This window comes from Amblyomma maculatum, chromosome 2 (genome assembly GCF_055883805.1).
Source record: "Amblyomma maculatum isolate TAMU_Amacu chromosome 2, ASM5588380v1, whole genome shotgun sequence".
NCBI classification, from domain to species: Eukaryota; Metazoa; Arthropoda; class Arachnida; order Ixodida; family Ixodidae; genus Amblyomma; species Amblyomma maculatum.
The window spans coordinates 222,487,529-222,512,395 of NC_139345.1; the positions used below are offsets into that span (position 1 = coordinate 222,487,529).

Sequence of the window (24,867 nt, forward strand, 5' to 3'; positions counted from 1 at the left end):
AATTGTTTCTGTCTAGTTGATTTGCAGAGGTGTGCACATATTTATATGACTTGGATTTGTAGACTACACTTAGAAACATTTCAGCCTTATCTAATGTGTTGTTTTCATTTCTTTAATGATTTTTGTAAGGGATCGGTGGGTATGCTAAGCACCATTAGGACCATCTACTCTCTTCGGGTCACTTGTTCAATGCCCAGCTGTGGCCGTTTCCCACTTGCCCTCGGGCAGGAGTCAGGGAGACGCGCACAGAGAGGCAGCTACAGCAGGGTCCGGCTTAACGGAAACGTAGGAAGAGAGGGAAAGCAGTCCCTTCTTCCGAGGATTTGCGCTCGCACTCGAAGACGCGGCGACAGGAAGTTTGTTCTCGTTGCTGCGTCATGTAGGGGGCTCATGTTTATTTAAGGAGCTTCACAAACTGTATACACCGACGACCCTTTAGTATGCTGACTGGACCCATCGCCCGGAGGCAGCGCAGCTTTGAAACGAGCGCCTCCTTTTGAAGGACGGCATATCGTTCAACGAACAAACACTTTCAGGCTGAAGGGTGGAAGGCCCTCTTCCTTGACGGGGAGCCCATAAAAGTGACAATTATTCGGTGCAGGTGCGCTGAGTGGGTCTCGGTGACGATTCCAACCCTGTATGCCAAGAATGGTGAGAGATTGCGGCGTTGAAGCAGGGCGAGCGTGCAACAGTGATGGTATGATGCGGAGCGGGAGGATGTTATTTGGCTCTTCTGATGTGGTCCGCAATGGTGCTGACTCAGACGCCGATAATTGCCCTGTAAAAAGAGCCGCCAGGGGTGCAAGCTTTGGGCAATGGTTGCGCACGTGGGACTCCGTTTTGATGTTAGTTTTTTTTCTTTCCTAAGAGACAGAGAGAGTTTGTATAACACGTAGAGAATTTTAGCTGAGCGTTTTTACGGCCAGCGGAGAGGCGCGCGAGAAAAGAGTTTTAGCCGGGCGGATCGCCCATATTCTCGAGCGGAGTAGAGTCGCTTAAAGCCCCTCTATTTTTAGGGGCTTAAGAGTCGCTTGCTCTGCTGCTCCACCTCTCGGTCACAATTCGAGTCAGAATGAAAAGAATACCAATTAAGCCTGCTAATAATGCGCCGAAACTGTTTAGTAAAGGTAGATTCTGTGTTTTTAGTTAATTATTTGGTATATTTTGTGTTTTGGATGTACAAAAGAGCAGTCTGTTAAACAGAATATGTTCGCCATTTCTAGTCAAGTCAAGCCGAAACAAAAGTCAGCTGTTTTCTCGCGCATTCGCGAATTGGCGGCTGCTACTGATGTTTGAACCATGCCGAAGAGCACACTACAGGACCCGCTGCCGCTGTCTCAACTGACCTGGACCGAAGTTGGAGATGGGCAGTGCCTGGAGGTATTTGGCGTACACGACGTGAGCCACTTTCAGTGCGCGGACTTCTGAACATTGATACGATAGACGATGGTGTCTTTAGGACGTATTTTCGTTTCGAGAAGGAGCATATACGCAGACTTCAGCGGGCCATGTGCATACCCGATAAGGTCGTAACTGCGCAAAGGGTTGCGGTTCCCGGAGATGAAGCCCTCTGCATTACCCTTCGACGGCTGGCACATCCGAACCGGCTGTGTGGTCTTGAAGATCTTTGCGGGCGGCACAGTTCAACGATATAATCACTGACGAACGAAGTTATGCGCCATATCGACGAGCGGTTTTTCACTTGCTCGACGATGTAAATAGCCATTCTTGGCTCAGTCTCGAAACGCTGGAGAAATTCTCGCAGGGAAGTTGCAATTACAGCAGAATCAATGTCAACGTTGTGAAAACAAAAATTCTTAACCTAAAATTTCACTTACATTTTGAGGCTGTTCAGCCAAGGTGCCCCACTGACAAACTACTGGGGTTTCATCGATGGCACAGCAAGGGCAATATGCCGACCATCAAGGAATCAGAAACTTTACTTTAGTGGCCACAAACGGTTTCTTTCATGCCTTGAAGCTGTACCGAGAGAACGTGCCGCGTATCTATAAGCTAGTGCGCTTTTGGCGAACTGTCATACATGTTTGTATGATGCCCAGGTATCGCATTACTTCGGTCTTGATCCACCAGATCTTGAATCTTACCTTACTCCTTGGTACTTTTACCACTCACAAATCTTTCTGAAATGTATTTCATTTACGCTCAAGATGTACAACATTTTACCAGGACAGTTTTCTGGGTATTCATGTCATGCGCGGTTTGCTCTGAAGAAATAAAAAATGTTTGAGTCTGTTCTTTGAACATCCTCTGCACGTTCTCTAGCAGCTTCTCATGTTCTCTGTTATAACGTCTCACTTCAAACTCATGCTTTCTGTCCTCCAAGTCCAACCTGCTCTCGTCTAGAGCGAGACGCCGCGCTTCATTTTCAACTTTTTATTTTTCAATTTCTTGCGCTTTTCTGCGTAGCTCATAGTCGTTTCTTTCTCCTCATGGTGATCAGCTGAAGCCCGATGCTCTGTAACCCTCGGGTGCCTGCAAAAAAAGACAAACAGCTTTATATCAACCTTAAACTCAGTTGAGCTTCTCCACTGGAGCAAAATAGTCACAAATACATGTTTCTACCAGACGCAGTCAGTTGACATGTGACATTCGCGGATCACCGGAACTTTGTATACAGAACGAGTACCACAATATGTACACGTTGTACAAAAATAAAATAGACTGTTATGAGGACAGTAAACAGTTTATGACCCTTGTGTTTCTGCTTGTGTGCCATTTTTGTTATGTCTAACAGAGTTCCTCTTGATATGTAACCTGTGTACTAATTGGCAGAATATTAATGAAGACATCATTTCTTTCGGTGGGCTTTTAGGATCCTATGCAAGCCAGATTGCAAAGTGCATGTGGAAAGAGAAGTTTCTTGGCCGAGTGAGAGACAATAACGATTGCTTTTGTTTTATCCACCAAGCATGTCAGCTCACAATGAGGCAGGAAAAAGACAAACGCACGTTTGGTGATCGGTGTTATGTTAGAGTAATGTGACAGATAAACTAGAATCGGTAATATTTCCGTGAAGCCAGTGGAATAGCTTTTTTAATCAACACAATTTAACTGATTGAGTGCGCAGCTGAACGCAGCGCCTTTCAATAGAGACTAAAAAAAAGGAAAATCGACCTCGGCTGCATCAGCAAGGCGCCTTCAAACATCTGTGAGTATACGAGCCGCGTACACGGTCCTTGCGGCGAAGGCGCTAAAGTGTATTGAAAAACTATCTTGGAACAGACGCGGCGGCCCGACGAGCGCGCAAACAAAGCTCTTGCCCCATTCAGTGGTTGCTGTGAGGTTTCGAATGTCTCTTCCGAGCGGTGACCGAAACCCGAACAGATGCGCAGCGCCTAATGTTAGGTGGTGGGCTTGCCGATAAAACAGCACAGACGACAGTTATGATGATGATGATGATGATCTGGTTTTTTTTGGCGCAAGGGCATCTTAGGCCAAAGAGCGCCAAACACATGCATTCATTCATTCATAAACCTTTATTCATGAGGATGACCTGAGGCCTAGAGGGGAAGGGGGTGGGTTAGGTGAGGTTGAGGGCGCCAGACTCCGACATGAAGTCTAGCAGGGCACTAAGCTTGCGCTTGGCGTTGGTATTGGGGGCTGTCCAGTCTTCGTAGCTCTGAATGTGGTGAGCAGATGTGTAGCGTGCGCGGAGGCCAGCCGTGCCAGGACAGGTCCAGACCAAGTGCTGCAGGTCAACGGAGTCAGCAGGGCAGTTGGGGCAGCTGATCTTGGTTCGGCGCCATTGACTCAGGATGTCCGGTGTGTACGCTGCACCGGCTCGCGCCTTGTGAGTTAGAACTTGTGAGTTAGAACGGTGGTGTATAGGGCCTAAAAGTTATTTCGGAGTGTATAGTCTAAAAACAGTGGTGTATAGGGCCTAAAACACTGAATTTCGATGTATAGTGGTCCGAGTAAAAGGGAAAAGAAAGCTATCTAAGTAAAAGAAACGGGCTTACGCCCACGTTGATGAATAATTCCGTATAAAAAGCTGACTTTAAATAAATATTTAAAAACTCTATCTAAAGAGAACATTGGATCATCACCAAGAAAGATGGACGGATGTGTGGGTATATGTTGCTTGTGTAATTCGGGAAAATGTTGTCTCCTTTGCTGTTGAAGTCTCGAACATTGAATTAAAACATGGATGACTGTTAGTCGGTCTCCGCATCTCGGACAATGTGGTGCAGGGGAGTTTGTTAAAAGGTATGAATGTGTTGTATATGTGTGACCTATCCTCAGTCTGCACAGAGCTATTTCTTTGAATCTGTTCCGTTTTTCTCTAGTGTACCTGCCTATTGTTGGTTTTATTGTGTGTAGTTTATTCTCAGTTGCTGTGTCCCACTCCTCTTGCCATTGTTGTTGAATCATGTTTTTGATGTGTGTCTTGAGGTCCTGATATGATATGTTGTCAATGTCTGTAGTGTTTCCAAGGGCAGCTGATGCAGCAAGCCTATCAGCTGCCTCGTTACCTGGTATACAGCGATGGCCCGGCACCCAACACAGTGTAATTTTAAGTTCTAGTTTATTGGCAGACATAAGAGTTTTATAGAGAGAATTCAGGACTGGGTTCTTATTATGCCACTTCAAAAAGGATAGGGACGTTAAAACACTGAGGGAGTCTGTATAGATGATCGATGTCTGTATTTTATTTTCTATAATGTGTCTCACAGCTAGCAGGATTCCATAGCATTCAGCGGTAAATATACTTGTATGTCTGTTCAGTGTTTTTGAAAGTGAAAATTGCGGTCCATGTGCTGCAAGGACACTTGAGCAGACTTTGAAGCATCACTGTAGTACTCATCACAAGTGTACTTCGCCTGAAGTGACATGAAGTGCTGCTGTATGGCAATAGGGGATGAATGCTTCCCCACTTCAAGAAACGACAGGTCACAATTAACACCGTGCATTTCCCAAGGGGCAATTAGGTCTTTTATGGAAGTTGTATGAAGACTGGTAACTGGAACGTCCAGTTGTTCAATATGCATGGCAACTCTGATTGGGTGCGGTGGTGTTAGGGATGGTTTTTTTGAGAAAAGAGCTGTGCCAGTTTTGTCAAGCAGGAGCCGGCGACATGGATGATCCAGTTGGCACAGTACCTTCATAGCATAAGTTAGAGAAGTAAATTGTCTCCTTCGTTGCAGTGACCATCGGTTCGCCTCGACATAAAGGCTAGCAATTGGGCTAGTTCGAAAAGCGCCCGTGGCGAGGCGAAGACCGAGGTGGTGCACGGGATCGAGCAATTTTAGCGCAGAGGATGATGCTGACCCATTGACCGTGGAACAATAGTCAATGCGTGATAGAACTACACTATTCAGAAGGCTCAGAAGGCAGTCGCGGTCTGTGCCCCATGACCGGTGAGAGAGAATTTTTAGCAGATTCATTGCTTTGAGACACTTCAGTCGCAACTGTTTTATGTGGGCAATGAAAGAAAGCTTTTCGTCAACAACTACGCCAAGAAATTTGTGTTCCTTTTTAAGGGCTAGGCCCTGACCATTCAATGTTATGTTGGGGTCAGGCCTGATGCCACGCTGCTTAGAGAAAAGTACACAAACACTCTTTTCAGAGTTAAATTTAAACCCATTGTCATCAGCCCACCTGGACAATTTGTTTACACCTAGCTGAATCTGTCGTTCACAGATGGCCAGGTTGCAAGATTTGAAGCTTATCTGGACGTCATCAACATATAGAGAACAATAAATAGTTTTTGGCAGCACGCTTTTTAAAGAGTCCATTTTGACTATGAAAAGTGTGCAACTGAGAACACCACCTTGAGGGACACCATTTTCCTGTATGTACTGCTTTGAATATGCATTGCCAACACGAACTTTGAATGTCCGTTCAGACAAGTAACTTCGTATTGTATTCAACATGTTCCCTGTGATGCCAAGAGAGAAGAGGTCGCGGATGATACCATAGCGCCAAGTGGTATCATATGCTTTTTCAAGATCGAAAAAGACAGATAAACAATGTTGTTTATGTACAAAAGCATCCCTTGCTTAAGACTCAAAGGCAATGAGCTGATCAGCTGTTGACCGCCCAGCTCTAAAACCAGCTTGATTTTGATGAAGAAGACCATTGTATTCAAGGAAATGGAGAAGGCGACGATTAACCATTTTTTTTCAAAAAGCTTGCATAAACAGCTGGTTAGTACGATAGGCCGATAACTAGCAGCAAGTGTGGGTTCTTTTCCGGGCTTTAATATGGGGATGATGATCGCTTCCTTCCATGCTTTAGGAAAGCATCCTGTGGCCCATACTTTATTATACAGGCAGAGTAGGGTTTCAAGAGTGTCCACATGCAAGTGCCTGAGCATTCCATATGTGATCCTGTCAGGACCTGGTGCTGTGTTACCACATGCGTCTAGTACAATCTTCAGCTCCTGCATGGTGAATGGGCTATTGTATCTTCCTGTGGATGGTCTTTTATCATGTATGTGCTTCCTCTCCTCTCTTGCCTTGTGCCGTAAAAAGGAATCTGTATAGTGCGCTGAGCTGAATATGTATTCAAAGTGTTGCCCTAGTGTGTCTGCTTGGTGTTCAAGAGAGTCACCACTGGTGCTGACAAGGGGCGTTGGGATCGTGCTATATCCTTTGAGTGCTCTTATCCTGTTGTGAACTTTGTGTGCATCAGAATAAGAGTTCACAGAAGAAAGGAATGATGACCAGCTTTCTCGCTTGGAAAAGCGTCGAACACGTCTGCCATTTGCCTTTGCACGCTTGAACGCTATTAGGTTTTTGGTTGTGGGGTATCGGCGTAGTTTCGACCATGCCCTGTTTTGAGTTTCTCGAGCAGTCTTACATTCTGCATTCCACCAGGGTCTTCGTTTATTTCGTGGCTTACTTGACGTCTGTGGAATGTATTTTTCTGCTGCCTCTATAATGTGCAGCGTGATCAAGCGCTGAGCTTCATCAACGCCTAAGTCAGCAACTGATGAACAAGCCAATGATGAGTGTTCCCTGAACAACTCCCAGTTGGCTGCATATTCTTTAAACTTTCTAGGATTAGACGCATTTTCATTTTTATTACGAGCATACTTTACAGAGACCGGAAAATGGTCACTTCCATATAGATTGTTAATTACGACCCACTCTGTAGCTGCTAAGAGCATTGGAGAGCCAATAGCTAAATCTATGGATGTGTATGTGTTATGTAGTATGTTGTAGTATGTTGGCTCTTTTGTGTTAAGTAGGCATGATCCAGAGGACAATAAGAATTTTTCGATTAGCACACCTCGGGAGTCCGTTCTTGTACATCCCCATAATGGATGATGTGCATTAAAGTCTCCGACCAGCAGCCATGGTTCTGGAAGTTGATCAACTAGCTTTTCAAAACTTTCGCTACGTAACCTATAATCTGGAGGAATGTACAGAGAACAAACTGTTGTTATTTTACCAAAAATTAATGCTCGTATTGCCACTGCCTCTAGGTCTGTATTAAGTGAGATGCTTCGGCATGGGATTGATTTTTGAGTTACAATGGCAAGACCGCCAGAGGGGCGAGTGCTGCCTTGCCTATCCTTCCTGAATACGTGATACTGCTTGAGGAAACTTGTGTCTGCTGGTTTTAAGTGGGTCTCTTGCAGACAAAATATGTTTGGTTGGTGCTCGGCAAGAATTTCATATACATCATCCAGATTATTTAGTAGTCCCCGACAGTTCCAATAAACGATACTCTCAGTAGCCATTTTTGTAAGTGCGGGATGTGGATGAGACAGTGGGTTTAAGAGTCGCCGCCTTTATCAGGTGGCTTAACTGGCGTATGTTTTTTCAATTTTAAGCGGTCCAGTGGGCACCGCCTCTCATTGGCGGACTCCCTAGGCGCCACTGACGCTGCGGAGTCCACGCTCACCTCCATCGCCTCTGGTGAAGGCATGGAGGCAGGAGGTTTTTCAAGAGGAACAAAGTTCCTCTCAGATGTCTTTGGTGTCCCGGACGTCTGGGAGAAAGTGACCTCCGGGATTGCAAAGATTGGGGCAGCCGGTGGCTGCTTAGTGAGGAGCCGTGGTGGGAGCACGTCAGCAGCATTGCACTGCGTGCCCACCGTTACTAGACGCGGCCTGGCCCCTCTACGGGCTGCGTCAGCATAGAGAGCAGAGGAGAGAGCTCTGTGTTTCTTCCGCGCCTCTCCGTATGATATATTCTCGGTAACCTTCAGATTGATCACTTCCTTTTCGGCCTGAAAGGCCACACAGGACCGTGAGTATGCAGGGTGTGTGCCCTCACAGTTCACACATTTGAAGTCAGTTGCATTGCAATCATCAGTTGCATGTTCATGTGTGCTGCATTTTGCACAGGTAAGGCGTCCTCGGCATGACTGGCTACCATGCCCGTACCGCTGACACTTAAAGCATCTGCGGGGGCTTGGTATGTACGGGCTAACTTTGCATCGGGTGAATTCCACATTGATGTATTCAGGAAGTGTGCTCCGGTTGAAAGTGAGAACAATATGCTTCGTTTTTATTTCTTCATTCTTTCGCCTGATTGTTATTCTTCGTACTGTCTTTACACCTTGGTTTTGTAGGCCCTCAAGGAGATCTGATTCTGTTTCATTTAAGAGGTCTCGTTCAGAAACCACTCCCTGGCAGCTGTTAAGACTGCGGTGGGGCGATACCTGAACTTCAAGGTCAGCAAATGTCTTTGTTATGAGGAGTTTGTCAGACTGATACCTCTATAAGCAAGTCACCAGATCTTAGTTTTTTCGCTTTATAATTAGCCCCAATGATGGCCTTCAGCGAGCTGGCTATCAGAAAAACTGATACCTCGTTTACAGGTTTAGACTCTGATAATGAGCGCAGGACAAGGAACTTTGCAAAGTTTTCAGTTGGTGCCGCGATTTTTTGTGTCACTTCGGTGCGACTCCTTTTCGGAGGTCGATCAAGTTTTTTTGATGATTGTTTTTCCATGCATTATGGGTGGTCTAAGGGTTCCTAATATTCTGTCGCCTCTGTTTCACCCTTATATGCAGAGGAAGGTCCCGGAGCCCCTCGCCTGGTAGACAGGTGGGGGGCCCGTCGGCCGAGGCTTGACCACAACCTCGACCGCCACCGTTCACGGTTTCTTCCCTCCACCTTTCAACCTATCGCCACGGTACGGTTTACAGCTTCGGTATGGGGGCTCAGGGTCCGTGGTGGCGCCAAGCACCAACACCAAGTTTACACAAGGTGCCCTTGCGGGGCAGACGACAGTTAGCAAAGGCACTTTCCACACCACAGTAAACGGCAGCCCGCATTCGCGTTTCACGCTTTATAATGCGTAAGTGCTGCTTTTATTTCCTGCTGCTGTATCATCGAGAAATGTATATTATTTTTTATCATTCATCGAGGCCAGCCGCGCAGCGGCACTGACGGTGATCGACTAGGTTTAAAGACTGCATAATCGTTCCCTCATTTCGCGTCAATTGTATTTCTAAGCACTGGCATTACACGTTTTAGTTGTGCAAAAGTAAAGCTCACCTTTTAAGGTTCTTGACGTCCTGCTGTCGCCAGCGTATTAGTAAATCCACACGGTCTTTTGCTCCGCGCAGCGTAAGTTCGCGGTCCATCACATGGTTCACGATGCGCACAACTTCGATCCATTTATGGTCATCTCCAACTCCAAACGGCCTCGTCTATGACACCTCACGCAATAGACACAAGTCTTCCTCAGCGTGAAACACCTCCGGGCTTTCTTGTAAAGGGGGCCTGAGCTGGGGTCGCCGTCGACAACGGAGCAGCGCCGGTGGCTGTGTTAATGGCTGCCATCTTGATTACCCATACACGCCCGCGCGCTGCCGATCGCTCCGCTGGAGAGGGCTCCCCAGCGGGGCGTAAGCTGCGCGTCGTAAAAACGCTGGCCAGTCCAGCGACGTGCGCATGTGCAGTGGCATCTCCGCCGTCAGCTCCTCTCCGCTGGCCGTAAAAACGCTCAGCTAAAACTCTCTATGCATGAATGATGAAGGAATTTTAATTGCCACGTTGGTTTTAACGTCGTGATAAAAAAAAATTGAAAGGTACGGCGCTGGCAGGGGACATCTGTCCCCTGACATGGCCAAGCACTGATTCTTCGATGTCAGAAAGTTGTGAGCCATGACTGTTTCATAACATACGACACTGTGGCCGGAAAAGTCGCAACAAATTAAAATATAACGTTCGCTACAGACAACGTTCTAATTTAATCTAACGTTCACAACCGGAGAATTTCGAGTGACGTCCTTTAACTACAGCCGATGAAAACGTCGCATACCGTAGTAATTTACAGACGCGGGATCTAACCGCAGGGCCTGAAACACACCGTACAACGCCAAGAAACAAAGCAAAACTATCGTTTCTCGTCCTTAGAATTTTCGTTCATTCGCTTCAGAGCGAGCAATTTCGCCTTTGAAATATAATACACACCTTTCGGCTTTTCTGCAACTGCAAAATATGTTCGTATTGGGCTACATTTCAAACACACACACACACACAAGCGCGCGCCCAGCAACATACGTCAATACATTTGCAGGGCTTTGTGCTAACTGGCAAAACTCTCAAGTAAAAGCTACTAAATGAGGATCGCACAGCGGAAATCAGGATAGAGCAAACGTGTTATGTCGGTTTCTTTTCGGAACAGAGCTTAGGTACTTATACTGCTCGTAGTCTATGAAAAAACATGTGTAAAATAAAAATGTTTTTTTGAATGCACAAGTCCGCCTGTCGAAACGTTGGCTTGGCTAGCGAACTCTTTCAAACGACGGAAAAGTATTTTCTGCCAAAACCCAGCAAACCTTACACACACACAAAAAAAAAGCACGAAAAAACGCTCGGAGGTGTCCCTGCGTTAGACAGTGGGCTTAGCGCCTTTGACTGTCTCCCTGGACAGAATTGAAAAAGAGTAACCAATATAAGCGAAAAATCCCATACAAGCACGGAGAACCCCATACGAATGAGCTGGTCGTCCAGTTTGCCGGGCTGCCTTTGCCGGAAATTAGGACATGATGTAGGCTATCGGCGACCACTGTGCTGTACGTGTACAAGGTGCGCGGTTCTGTAAGGTTGAATTGTGAAGAATTTGCCTTCCTTCGAACTGTAAAAAAAAGGACCAAACTTACGTCCTTGTACACCAGTTTTATCTGAACCTGCTTTTGGAGGGAGCAGTCGCGTACACAGGCAGATCATATCATATCTTTGTTCACTCAACAAATACAATAACATTTCTCAGAGAATGAATGACATATCTTTAGGCAGGTATGCGGCTAGATATGTCTACTTGATGAATTTGGTTTAGAGGAGGTTTTAGCTCAAAAGAAAAAAGGACATGAAAGGCACACAGGACAAGCACTTTGTTCCTATTAGGTCCTTTTTTTCATTTGTATTACCAACTGGCTCAAACTGTCACTTCGTCCTGAGGGCCACACAATGGGCTATATACCCTCGTTTTGATGCAGCTGGAAAATTATTATGTCCAAAGGATATCGGAGAGACTTTCACTGTGTAGTGAATATAGTCAGGATGATGACTAATCCTATTGATGCTTATCCTGCCCAGGAAGCTTATGCTTGGGCGCATCACTTTGTTACTTAGGTGCATAGACTAGTCAATAAAGCACGCAATAAAATTAAGCTTGCCGGGCTGTATTGTGGAAGCTGCCTGCATATCCTGTGCGAAAATTTGTTTACAAAGGGGTCGTGGGCTTCTAGGCTAGCTTTGAACAGCGGTCACTGGCCTCGGTCCCTGTCCTGTGGAGAATGGGCTACCTCAGTCGTCCTGTCTCTTATCTTCCTCCTTGTCCTTTTCTGACTGGTTCTCCTCATTCAACTCCCCTGTCATCCGAACAATACATCCCATGACAGTGCGACAAAGGCACGTCTTCCTTCGCCTGCCTACCTTCAGCTGCAAAGGCACGAAAACCCGCCAGCCAGTATTTTGAGACATCTGCGGACCCATAGCACACTTTCGCGCTGTATGTTATTCTGGGACAAAAGGACGCTAGCGAATCTGACCACGTCTTCTGGCTTGACGAGTACAGAGTACAGGTGGAGAGGCCACGTGTGCATTTCAGAAGGCCTGGAATGCGCTTTCACTGCACCTAATTATTCTTCAGCAATTTGTCACCGCGATGATCAAAGAAACGCCATTCGTAAAAAGCTCTTGAAGCCTATAACAAAAGTCTGGCAAAGCGTTTACGGCGTAATGCAAGAACAACAATAAAAAATCACTGGCCTTGAAACATCAGTCCACGATTCGACACGTAAGGATACACTGATAAGCGCTTATTACTTTCAGCGTAGTGAGTGGCGGCTGCGCACGCGCATTAGCCTACACCTAGCCCCATCACTGCCACTGTGTATGGGCCGAAGGAATCCGGTTTACTTCCATACACGGCAAAATTACTTTTGAAAGGGAATTAAATTACATTACTTATTACTTTGCTGGAAATCGAAGAAAACTAATTAAATTACATTACTCACTACTGCTCCTAAAATGTAATGAAATTACATTACAAGTACTTCGACTGAGTAATTCAATTACTTTTAAATTACTATCTAGTTTTTGTCCATTCAAAAACTAAGTAAAGCTAGTAAACAAGCTTGTTCTCCAGGCACGAAGCACACACATTCTTTCGTTTTCCCGCCCAAATCCGTCCCAGAGAACTGTTCCTTCCCTCTTTCCTACAGCACCTCGCATTATAAAAATAAGACAACGACAAAAAACAACAAAAGCCGAAGCATGGTTAACGGTCGTGAAATGAGCGGTAAACCCAGCGTCTTGCTGGCTCGGAGCTGTCTCCGCCATTGGAAGGGCCCAAAGAAGCTAGGTTATTTATTGCTTCCGTTCCGTAGTCCGAAGAATCGTCTTCGGCACCTTGCGCTCAGTAATGCTCACGCCACAGCGGCTCACGCCGTGGACCCTTCTGCCTGTCTCACCCCGCCCCAACCCTCCCTCGCCCCGTGGTGACGAGTGTAACCAGGCACCACTGTGCCCTAGCCGACGCAACAGCAAGTGCCACTTCGCCGCGCTTGTAACTAGTTATCAATTCCGACCTTCTTGCACCATCTGCCCCTTCGGCACTCCCTTGACGCCTTGTTTTGTGCTGCTTGGAGAAATGTTGCCATGGGATAGACGCACTGTGAACCTGCTACAATGGAGGTCTCAAACGCACTGTTCTGCTCAATTTTGCCTCCTTTAGCCGATCCGCTAGGCTGGATTCGGCTTGCTGCACGTCGTTTCTGCTTTCGCAGCACTCTACTTTGTTGTCTAATCAAGAAGTAGTGGTGCATTTAAGTAAAAGTAATTTCGGAAGGAATTAATTACTTTTGCTGCAAAATTACTGCCAAAAAGTCATTCATTACATTACTAAATTACCATACCGAAAAAGTAATTTATTACATTACAAATTACTGGAAAAAGTAATTAAATTGCAGTAATTTCATTATGGTAATTCAATTACTACCATGTCTGTTTACTTCTATGCAAGCGCTTCTCTGCTAAGCTGTCTTTGTATTATCGCACTGACATGCTCCCAGCTGTTCTCTCAGCGTAGCATTTGCTCATGTGATGTTGTTTGCATTCGAAACTGTTGCCACGCAGTGCAGTGCGGTCAACGGTATCACTTCTGCAACGTTGACCATAGAAGCCGAGTGTTGTAGTGATCAAAATAAAAATTAGAAAAACGTATTCCTGCACTAGTGATTATCTGCTCAGAACGGACTTTAACGTTCATAAATATATGCAACAGCGTTGCACGAACAAAAAAGCGATTGAAAAAACTGATGTTACGCTTTACCACAGCTGAAGTGAATAATGTTTTTCGAAAAGAAGGCTACAATACACCGTTCTACTATAGTTACTTGGTATGGAGGCAGTGAAAATAATTTACAAGAATGCTGGTCCTATGGGTGCGCACCACACAACACGCGCCTTTGTGTTTCGCTTCTTTGCTTCAATATTTCTCTCTACCATATGTCGGGCCGGACTTTTCAATGCGTACTCATGGGCGTTACTCACCCGATAACGTTCACCGGACGTATGGTACAATTTTCCTCTTGTGCATGTTGCTGAAACCTTTCGTTTTTAATCGTTATGTGAATGCACACTGAGTATTTTTATGAATGCACTCTTTGTGTCATGCTCCCTCCTCTCTAAGCGCTTTTGAGTAACCGTCTACAGGGGAAACATAATTACCACCTTATCCAGAATGAGCATGTCAGAACGGTACTGCGGCATGCATGTCAATATTGACCGCTGCTATTTGCTGCTCTCCCAGATACAAAAGCTTATAGCGTTTTCAATTTACTCCCAGTAGATGCGTCTCTGGGAGCGCATCCTGCCTCAATGCCCTTTCTTGTGCGGTAGCTGAGCGCCTCGTGCGACTGTGAACCCCATTCTGCTCACCTGTTTCAAGCGGATACGTGACTGGTGGTTCAATCGAACACACACAAAAAAATATTTTTGGCGATTATACTTTTATGGTCATTGGGCCGTCTGCGAAAATTCGAAAGAGAACCCTTTCATTATGACGGCATGGCCAATTCTCGGGCAGATATCAGGAGCAGCGCTCATAACTTCTATACACTTCTATTTTTACGTTTTCGCCGTGTGTTGCAGTCTCAATAAAAGGACCCCTACGAAACCACTGTTTAGAAATTACAACACAAATACTTCTGGTTGTACTACGAATACCTTATATGGAAGACACTCTTCCTCAACACCCCACTTTGTTAGCTCGGCTTCACAATGCCCCCGTAACGATTTCTCAATCCTCGAAGTAAAAAGCTCCTTATCATAATCTCCGTGCAAGAAGCACCTGCTATTCTCATCCTATAAACATTCAGCTGATGATCCTGCAAACCAAGAAGACACACACGCACTAGAAATAGTGTGTGTGAGAGAGAGAGCATACAATGGCATTTTTTGCTCCTCAGGTGCCAGAGTGCAGAGACCAATGAGAACTTATTTATGCACATTCAAACTATTTTTGCGTATTATTACTCATATGGACGCATCTCGGAGACGTATTAGTAGAGACGTATCCCGACGGCTTATATGCACGCACTTACCCTCACCCGCGTCAGTGGGTGTGCGTACGAGGCGTCCAGTGCGTGTCTTGCCTTGTACCTGCAACATACTGTTCAATTATGCGCTTTTTTTTTATTAAATTCTAGCGTCCATTCGGCAGTCATTACCAGCGAGAAGGGGGGTGCTCCTGTACTGTTTTACGTTTTACAAAATAATTTATTTTTATTTGCGGTGGCCATGCTGTCACAAGTAAACCTCGTGTTCAATATCAACAAACTCGAGCGCTGTACAGCAATTATCGTCATCTTCGTCGCCGCGCCCAGGCAAATGAGCACAAGCGCTCCTCACGCGTCAACAGCTGCTTCGTCGTCGTTGCGGCTAAGCGCGGAGGCCATGCGGTGCTATACGCACGTGGCATTAGTGAAAAACATGGACGCCGAACCAGTTTCCGCGCCGAGTGCATCAGCGGTTCACCGCGGGCGCCGCAGTGTTTCCCTACGATCCACGGGACAGAGCCCTCCACGAAACAGAATTAGCTGGGAAGAGGGCGAGATATCATGCACATATAAAATAAAGGCGAACATAAGCCCAAATAAAAGTATCAAACGATGAATCCAATACCAACACAGTGATTCCTCTCACTTCAGCTAACGCTCGACATTCGGTTCAGCAGCGTTGAACCCCTTCGTTTTTTTTTTTTTAACTGTACTTCTTATGCGACGTCGTCCTTTTGCAGTGGTGTTTCTTGTAGCGGTTGCGAAGCTGTATTCAAAACAGTGCTTTCCGAGGGGACAGCTACAGGCGCACGTGTGCAACTGTAAGCTCTAGGGAACAGAGCACGCACCAACGAAGATGTGATCGAGACACCCGCTTGACAGCGCCGGCCGAAACTATTTCTTGTTGTCCACCGTCCTATACATGGCTTGCACGTGACGTCACGTCGTCTGCTTTTTCAGCCGGCGGCCATATTTGCGACCCCACCGCATGCCCGTTGGCCATTTGCTCGTGTATGTCGGATTTTGTGGCATTGTCCTCGGTGGTTTGTTGGATGACATTCATGTAAAATGGCTGCAAATGAACAGTGCAATGCGAGCTATTACTCGGACCTCATCGGGAGCACTCGCCTCCGCTACGACGAAAAGATCAAACAGCGATAACATCGATCCGTACATGTTGCGGCCCCGAACGGATTGCAGTGCCGATGTAAGCTTGTTCCCTGAGATGACACGGTGACATCGTAACGTACTTGGTTTTTTCCGCTAGCTTTGTTACACTGGAGCACATGAAAGCATTCAAGTCTTTGGAATCGCACAATCACTTCACCAGCGGTTGGGTGAAACACCTTTCTGCCAAGCCACTTCAAGATGACAAAGTCCTCCTGCTTGGCGAGGTAAGCCCTATGATGTATGACTTTTGACAACATTTGTTAACATGTTGTGGTGATGCATGATTTTTATGAGCTGTACCCAGCTTCGCGCGGTGTACGATGCATCTGAAGATGGCTTGTTCGATTGTGTGCTCGCGACAGCGGCTAAGAACGAGAAAAATGAGCCTGCACTGAATGGACCTCACGTTCGCCTTTTTTTTTGCACAGTCTCGGGGATCTCGTTCACGAAATGATTCAAACCACTCAGCATTACATGCACTAAACTGCGCGGTCTGTTCAGCGCATCTGAGGCACGTTAGACAGTGCACGCGACCGCGCATCAAGCGCTTGAGCCAGCAGTGTCCCCGTGGCCGCCAGTTTTTAATCTGCGTTGTTCGGATGGTGCTACTAGCGAACTGATCAGATAATGCGTGCTGCATTACATGCACAGAAATTGTGTTCCTTACTATTTTTTAACCATTGTCTCCGGGCCCAAAGCGTAACTAAAACCAAAGCAGTTTTAAAAGGATTGGCCACTAACATTTGTTCTTGATAATTTATATATGCAGGTGAATCATTCACAGAGACTGGGCAACCGACCTCTTCAAGCGTGGCTGCTATGCAGAAAGGATGGGCTGTGATTACTGCTCACTGCACTTGTATGGCAGGAGCAGGTGAAGCGTGCTCACACATTGGAGCTTGCTTGTTTGCAGTGGAGACCAGAGTGAAAATAAGGAAGTCTACAAGCTGCACACAGAAGGAAAATGTGTGGCTGCCGGCATATGTAGAAAAAATTAAATTCAAAAGGTTGAAAGATATCAACTTTACGTTGTCATTTAGCAAGGAGAGGATGCCTGAGACAAACACCGAACCCTCAAAGGATGCAAGAGTGGTCACGCCACGAGTACATGTCCCACCACTTTCTGCGCTGGAGCAGGAAACATTGTACAAGTCCATCCAGAATGCCAGTGTTATGCCAGCAGTTTTTTCTGTGCCGCCTAGCTACAATGGTATTTTAAAAAACCCAGTGAAAAAGCAAGATGCAAACCTTTGATCATTGTATTCAGAGAAGATGCTATCAGATGACCTGGATACATTTGTCGAAAAGGCCAATGACACCCTCCCACCACTTTCTGCGCTGGAGCAGGAAACATTGTACAAGTCCATCCAGAATGCCAGTGTTATGCCAGCAGTTTTTTTTTGTGCCGCCTAGCTACAATGGTATTTTAAAAAACCCAGTGAAAAAGCAAGATGCAAACCTTTGATCATTGTATTCAGAGAAGATGCTATCAGATGACCTGGATACATTTGTCGAAAAGGCCAATGACACCCTCCCACCACTTTCTGCGCTGGAGCAGGAAACATTGTACAAGTCCATCCAGAATGCCAGTGTTATGCCAGCAATTTTTTTCTGTGCCGCCTAGCTACAACGGTATTTTAAAAAACCCAGTGAAACAGCAAAATGCAAACCTTTGATCATTGTATTCAGAGAAGATGCTATCAGATGACCTGGATACATTTGTCGAAAAGGCCAATGACACCTAGCTCCCACCACTTTCTGCGCTGGAGCAGGAAACATTGTACAAGTCAAACCATAATGCCAGTGTTATGCCAGCAGTTTTTTCTGTGCCGCCTAGCTACAATGGTATTTTAAAAAACCCAGTGAAAAAGCAAGATGCAAACCTTTGATCATTGTATTCAGAGAAGATGCTATCAGATGACCTGGATACATTTGTCGAAAAGGCCAATGACACCTAGCTCCCACCACTTTCTGCGCTGGAGCAGGAAACATTGTACAAGTCAATCCAGAATGCCAGTGTTATGCCAGCAGTTTTTTTTGTGCCGCCTAGCTACAATGGTATTTTAAAAAACCCAGTAAAAAAGCAAGATGCAAACCTTTGATCATTGTATTCAGAGAAGATGCTATCAGATGACCTGGATACATTTGTCGAAAAGGCCAATGACACCCTCCCACCACTTTCTGCGCTGGAGCAGGAAACATTGTACAAGTCCATCCAGAATGCCAGTGTTATGCCAGCAGTTTTTTTTTGTGCCGCCTAGCTACAATGGTATTTTAAAAAACCCAGTGAAAAAGCAAGATGCAAACCTTTGATCATTGTATTCAGAGAAGATGCTATCAGATGACCTGGATACATTTGTCGAAAAGGCCAATGACACCCTCCCACCACTTTCTGCGCTGGAGCAGGAAACATTGTACAAGTCCATCCAGAATGCCAGTGTTATGCCAGCAGTTTTTTTTTGTGCCGCCTAGCTACAATGGTATTTTAAAAAACCCAGTGAAAAAGCAAGATGCAAACCTTTGATCATTGTATTCAGAGAAGATGCTATCAGATGACCTGGATACATTTGTCGAAAAGGCCAATGACACCCTCCCACCACTTTCTGCGCTGGAGCAGGAAACATTGTACAAGTCCATCCAGAATGCCAGTGTTATGCCAGCAGTTTTTTTTTGTGCCGCCTAGCTACAATGGTATTTTAAAAAACCCAGTGAAAGAGCAAGATGCAAACCTTTGATCATTGTATTCAGAGAAGATGCTATCAGATGACCTGGATACATTTGTCGAAAAGGCCAATGACACCTAGCTCCCACCACTTTCTGCGCTGGAGCAGGAAACATTGTACAAGTCAATCCAGAATGCCAGTGTTATGCCAGCAGTTTTTTCTGTGCCGCCTAGCTACAATGGTATTTTAAAAAACCCAGTAAAAAAGCAAGATGCAAACCTTTGATCATTGTATTCAGAGAAGATGCTATCAGATGACCTGGATACATTTGTCGAAAAGGCCAATGACACCCTCCCACCACTTTCTGCGCTGGAGCAGGAAACATTGTACAAGTTCATCCAGAATGCCAGTGTTATGCCAGCAGTTTTTTTTGTGCCGCCTAGCTACAATGGTATTTTAAAAAACCCAGTGAAAAAGCAAGATGCAAACCTTTGATCATTGTATTCAGAGAAGATGCTATCAGATGACCTGGATACATTTGTCGAAAAGGCCAATGACACCCTCCCACCACTTTCTGCGCTGGAGCAGGAAACATTGTACAAGTCCATCCAGAATGCCAGTGTTATGCCAGCAGTTTTTTCTGTGCCGCCTAACTACAGTGGTATTTTAAAAAACCCAGTGAAACAGCAAAATGCAAACCTTTGATAATTGTATTCAGAGAAGATGCTATCAGATGACCTGGATACATTTGTCGAAAAGGCCAATGACACCTAGCTCCCACCACTTTCTGCGCTGGAGCAGGAAACATTGTACAAGTCAAACCATAATGCCAGTGTTATGCCAGCAGTTTTTTCTGTGCCGCCTAGCTACAATGGTATTTTAAAAAACCCAGTGAAAAAGCAAGATGCAAACCTTTGATCATTGTATTCAGAGAAGATGCTGTCAGATGACCTGGATACATTTGTCGAAAAGGCCAATGACACCTAGCTCCCACCACTTTCTGCGCTGGAGCAGGAAACATTGTACAAGTCAATCCAGAATGCCAGTGTTATGCCAGCAGTTTTTTCTGCGCCGCCTAGCTACAATGGTATTTTAAAAAACCCAGTGAAAAAGCAAGATTCAAACCGTTGATCATTGTATTCAGAGAAGATGCTATCAGATGACCTGGATATATTTGTCGAAAAGGCCAATGGCACCCTCCCACCACTTTCTGCGCTGGAGCAGGAAACATTGTACAAGTCCATCCAGAAGGCCAGTGTTATTCCAGCAGTTTTTTCTGTGCCGCCTAGCTACAATGGTCCTTTAAAAAACCCAGTAAAAAAGCAAGATGCAAACCTTTGATCATTGTATTCAGAGAAGATGCTATCAGATGACCTGGATACATTTGTCGAAAAGGCCAATGACACCCTCCCACCACTTTCTGCGCTGGAGCAGGAAACATTGTACAAGTCCATTCAGAATGCCAGTGTTATGCCAGCAGTTTTTTTTGTGCCGCCTAGCTACAATGGTATTTTAAAAAACCCAGTGAAAAAGCAAGATGCAAACCTTTGATCATTGTATTCAGAGAAGATGCTATCAGATGACCTGGATACATTTGTCGAAAAGGCCAATGACACCCTCCCACCACTTTCTGCGCTGGAGCAGGAAACATTGTACAAGTCCATCCAGAATGCCAGTGTTATGCCAGCAGTTTTTTCTGTGCCGCCTAGCTACAATGGTATTTTAAAAAACCCAGTGAAAAAGCAAAATGCAAACCTTTGATCATTGTATTCAGAGAAGATGCTATCAGATGACCTGGATACATTTGTCGAAAAGGCCAATGACATCCTCCCAAGCCTTCAAATAAATGAGGAGACTGCAAAAGAGGTTGAGGCCTCTACAAGACAACAAAGCAGTTCACTAGCCTGGCATTCTTACCAAGCAGGAAGGGTGACTGCATCTGTTATGAAGCGTGTCTACCACACCGTCACACAAGAACCAAGCATATCACTTTTAAAATTAATATGCAACCCAGAGAAGCACTCTCTACATACGCTCGCCATCACATGGGGTATCAAAAATGAGCCCCAGGCCTGGAAGGCATATCAAGAAAGCGAAGCTCAAAAGCACGATTCTTTCCAGTGCTCCAAGTCAGGGCATCACATAAGCACCACGCATCCTTTTGTTGGAGCCACGCCCGACTTTCTTTTTACCAGCACATGTTGCTGAAAAGGAGTCCTGGAAGTGAAGTGCCCCTATTCACTTTGGGAAGTGAAAAATCCTACTGAAATGGCCACCTCAAGTTCATGCCAAAAACTTGTCAATGGTGTCTTAAATTTACGACGACAACATGCTTATTTCTATCAGACCCAGACACAGATGGCCGTGCGTGATGTTGAGTGGTGCGACTTTGTTGTGTGGGCACCCGACGCACTGTATGTGGAGCGAATTGGCAAGCAAAAGGAGTTTTGCGAAGACATGCTGGCTTCTGCAAAGAAATTATTTATCCATGCAATTCTACCTGAACTGTTTAGCAAGTACTTTACAAGGCAGCAAGCAGGCCCAGGAACAAACTCTTCGAAAGAGAATAACGGCCTGGGGGGCGAGTTGGTGCATGATGGAATTGAATGGCGGCGCAACTCGGAAACGGACACAGACAAGAAGGGGACACCACATGCGCACACTACCAACTATTTATTAAACGGAAAGGTAGCATATTTATACGTCCATCTCAGGCATCAGACTCATCGCCACAGTCCGCTCCAAACCCAACACGTGAACGCCGAGCAGCACCAACAGGAAATCAGACAAGATATTTCTAACCTCAGTAGATAAACTATCAAAAACGGGAAAAAAAACATTTTCTTTTAAACGGAAGGCAAGCCATATCTTATAGCAAATGCAGTGTGGACCGAAAACAGAAACATGAGAAGCGACCAGCCCGAACCCTAACAAATAAAAACTAAAACGATAAAACAATCGTAGCAAAAGCAGAGTCAAAATAGTTAAGCAAAAGCAGTCAGAACCCTAAGCCAACAACAAAAGACGATCGTAGCGAAAGCAGAGTCAAATCAAAAGAAGCAAAAGCAGTCAAAAAAAAACTAGGCCAACAACAACAAAAGACGATCATAGCAAAAGCCGAGTCAAACAAAGGAAGCAAAAGCAGTCAAAAACCTAAACCAACACCAACATTCGTAGCTCAAGGAGAGTCAAAGAAATGAAGCAAAAGCAGTCAAACACAATCGTATACCAAAGGCTTAGTCAAAAAAAGGGGGAGCAAAAACAGTCGGGAAGCTAAAAGCAACTAAAAACGATCGTAGCAAAATCAGAGTCAAAACAAAAGAAACAACAGCGGTCAAACCTAAAACAACAGCAACAAAATGCACTGGTAGCAAATGCAGAATCAAACGAGCGACGAAATTAACAACCCGCCTAACTGAACATCACAAGGCCGTTAAAAATTCCGGGCTTAAAGTCGCACAGTACATGCCGTCACAAAAAATTATCCAAGGAATGAAACTTCATTTCTACGGAGGGATACAGACGAGTCGCTAACACAAATGCTACCCTTCTTTTTGGTCATAAAGGCTTCAAGGATTTCCCGTGCCACCTGATCGCGACTCGTGCCCAGAATCCTTATACCGTTAAGCATTGGCTCACAGTTGCATTCTTTGCAATGGGTAGACAAATTTAACCCGCCTCCGTTTTCTAACGATTTTTCATGCTCCTGTGCTCTGTCGTTAATACAGCGACCCGTCTGGCCTATATAGACCCCTCCACACGTCAGAGGGATTTCGTAGACCACTCCGACAGCACAGGAACAGCAATGCTTGCCGGGCCTCTTTTCGCAAAGGGCTTTCTTCTTCTGCCCGATTTTCGAGCCCAATCCGCTCAGCTTTTTGGGCGCGGAGAAAACTACAGGTACGTCGTACGGGCCGGCGACCTTCTTCAGGTTATGTGCCACTCGGTGAATATAGGGAACCACTTTTGGTCGCCTTGATCCCGGCTTAGCATGAGATTTCTTCTTCTTCCCTTTCATTTTTTGTAGGAGGGTCTCCGCTACGCTACAAACAACAGAACACGGGAAACCAGCCATTCGAAGTCTTTCGATCTGATTGTTGAAACTAGCCTCAGCTATGTGAGCACAAGACTTAAGTAATGCGGACTCTAGGCAAAGCGAAGCGATCGCCCTTTTTACAGTCTTAGAGTGTGCTGATTTGTACGGAAGCAGTTCCTTTTTGGCACGGGGGGAATACATCCAACACACCCGCCCTTCAAGAACTTTGACATTGATATCTAAAAACTGCAAGCTGTCCTTAACTGGTAGTTCATGAGTAAATGCCAGCCCTTTTCCTTGTTGTCTGAAAACAGATAAGATACTTTCCACTTTGCTGGGGAGCGTCAATGCAGTGTTAGTTCTTTTTAGAATTACCAGGTAGTCATCAACGTATCTAAAAATTCGCAGGACTAGGTCATTGTCAAGGGACGAAGCTAAAGCACGGTCAATAGATGATAAAAATATATTACACAGGGCAGCGGCAACACAGGAACCTATGCAAATGCCTTTTTTCTGCAAGTACATTTCTGTGTCAAAGGAAACAAACGTAGACCTGAGGTAAAATTCAAGGAGTGATAAAAAATTGTCCACACTTAGTCCTGCTGAGTTTTGAAATGTTATAACGCCATTAGATTCAATACACTCCCGTACGGATTTGAAAAGGTCGCTATGCGGAACTGAATAGAATAAATCTTCGACGTCTACAGAAAATAAGTATCCAATGGAAGACTGATCTTTTAAAAAAGCTGTTACGTCTGCTGAATTCCTGGTGGCAAAGGGATCGTCCACTTCCAGTCCTTTCAAATGCTTCAGGAGAAATTTACTCAACTTTTGCTGCCAAGAATCCCGCTAATTAACAATGGATCTAAAAGGCATGCCTGGCTTATGGGTTTTCACCGTAAAAAACACATCAAGAGACCCTTTCTTACATTCGCTGATTCCTTTGGCCAGCCTGGAGAGTTGGAGCTCATTACATAACGAGATGGCTTTCGTTTTAACTCTACAAGCACTCTTCTTCACCTGAACAAAGTTCTTCAAAATGGCCTGCGTCGCCTTTTGTTTGAAAAGGCCCACTGGAACAACCGCAAAACTACCTTCTTTATCAGCTTGAAGGAGTCTAAGGTCGTTGCCCTTGAAAAACGACACAACGTGTTGCGTGCGCTCCTTTGGGTAAAGGTCAAGCTTTCGAGATGTCCTCAGTAACCCGTCGACGCCATCCAAAAGACACCTTTCCTTGTCCTCACCGGCTTTATCTGCCAACTTCCTGTTCAGGGATAGGAGCTCGAAGGCAGGAATTCTCGGAGGAACACTGTCCTTCGGCCCTTTCGTTAGGGTAGCAGCAACTTCATCTAAAACGGAGGCATTCCCAAGGACGACCAGGCTCCTAGGCTTTACCGTCTTCTCTTCAGGCTTCCGCGGCAGAACGTTAAGGTAACGTTGCCACAAAAACTATGTGGATTGCGCCGCAAGACGTCTCAGAGCAGCCAGTTCCTTTTCAGCTAGGCAGTTTGGGCTGAGGTTAAAACACAAAACGCGCAGCCAGTCATAAAACATTCGGACTTGTCTCCACAGTTCAGATTGCAGAATGCGGCAGAGCCGTTTCACGTGACCGATGGAAGGCCTAATGACACCAAAAAACGCGTTCACTTCAGATGGAACGAGTCCCTTGCGGGGACAAAAGGCGATGAATCTTGCACGGCAGGTTGATGCAGCGATATGAGCGACGAGCATATGTACTTCAGTATTGGAAGGACTAGAACACATATAAGGGCCCACTGTAGATGGAAGGCACTTCAGAATAACGGCCTGGGGGGCGAGTTGGTGCATGATGGAATTGAACGGCGGCGCAACACGGAAACGGACACAGACAAGAAGGGGACACCACATGCGCACACTACCAACTATTTATTAAACGGAAAGGTGGCATATTTATACGTTCATCTCAAGCATCAGACTCATCGCCACAGTCCGCTCCAAACCCAACACCAAACCCAAAAAGAACCTGTC

At 45.6% G+C, this 24,867-nt stretch overlaps 1 long non-coding RNA gene and 2 pseudogenes across 1 annotated transcript; 2 read left to right on the top strand and 1 right to left on the bottom strand.

The window, feature by feature from the left end:
• The first annotated feature begins 1,299 nt into the window (after window positions 1-1,299).
• Window positions 1,300-1,948, top strand: LOC146201340 (uncharacterized; annotated as a pseudogene).
• Window positions 1,949-2,189: 241 nt separating this feature from the next.
• Window positions 2,190-9,663, bottom strand: LOC146201341 (uncharacterized). The gene is made up of 2 exons (XR_014705316.1): window positions 9,476-9,663; window positions 2,190-2,493 (listed from the first exon to the last, which is right to left on the bottom strand). It is a non-coding gene; the product is annotated as an uncharacterized LOC146201341 (long non-coding RNA).
• A 6,396-nt stretch (window positions 9,664-16,059) lies between these two features.
• On the top strand, window positions 16,060-17,415 carry LOC146201342 (uncharacterized; annotated as a pseudogene).
• Window positions 17,416-24,867: the final 7,452 nt, after the last annotated feature.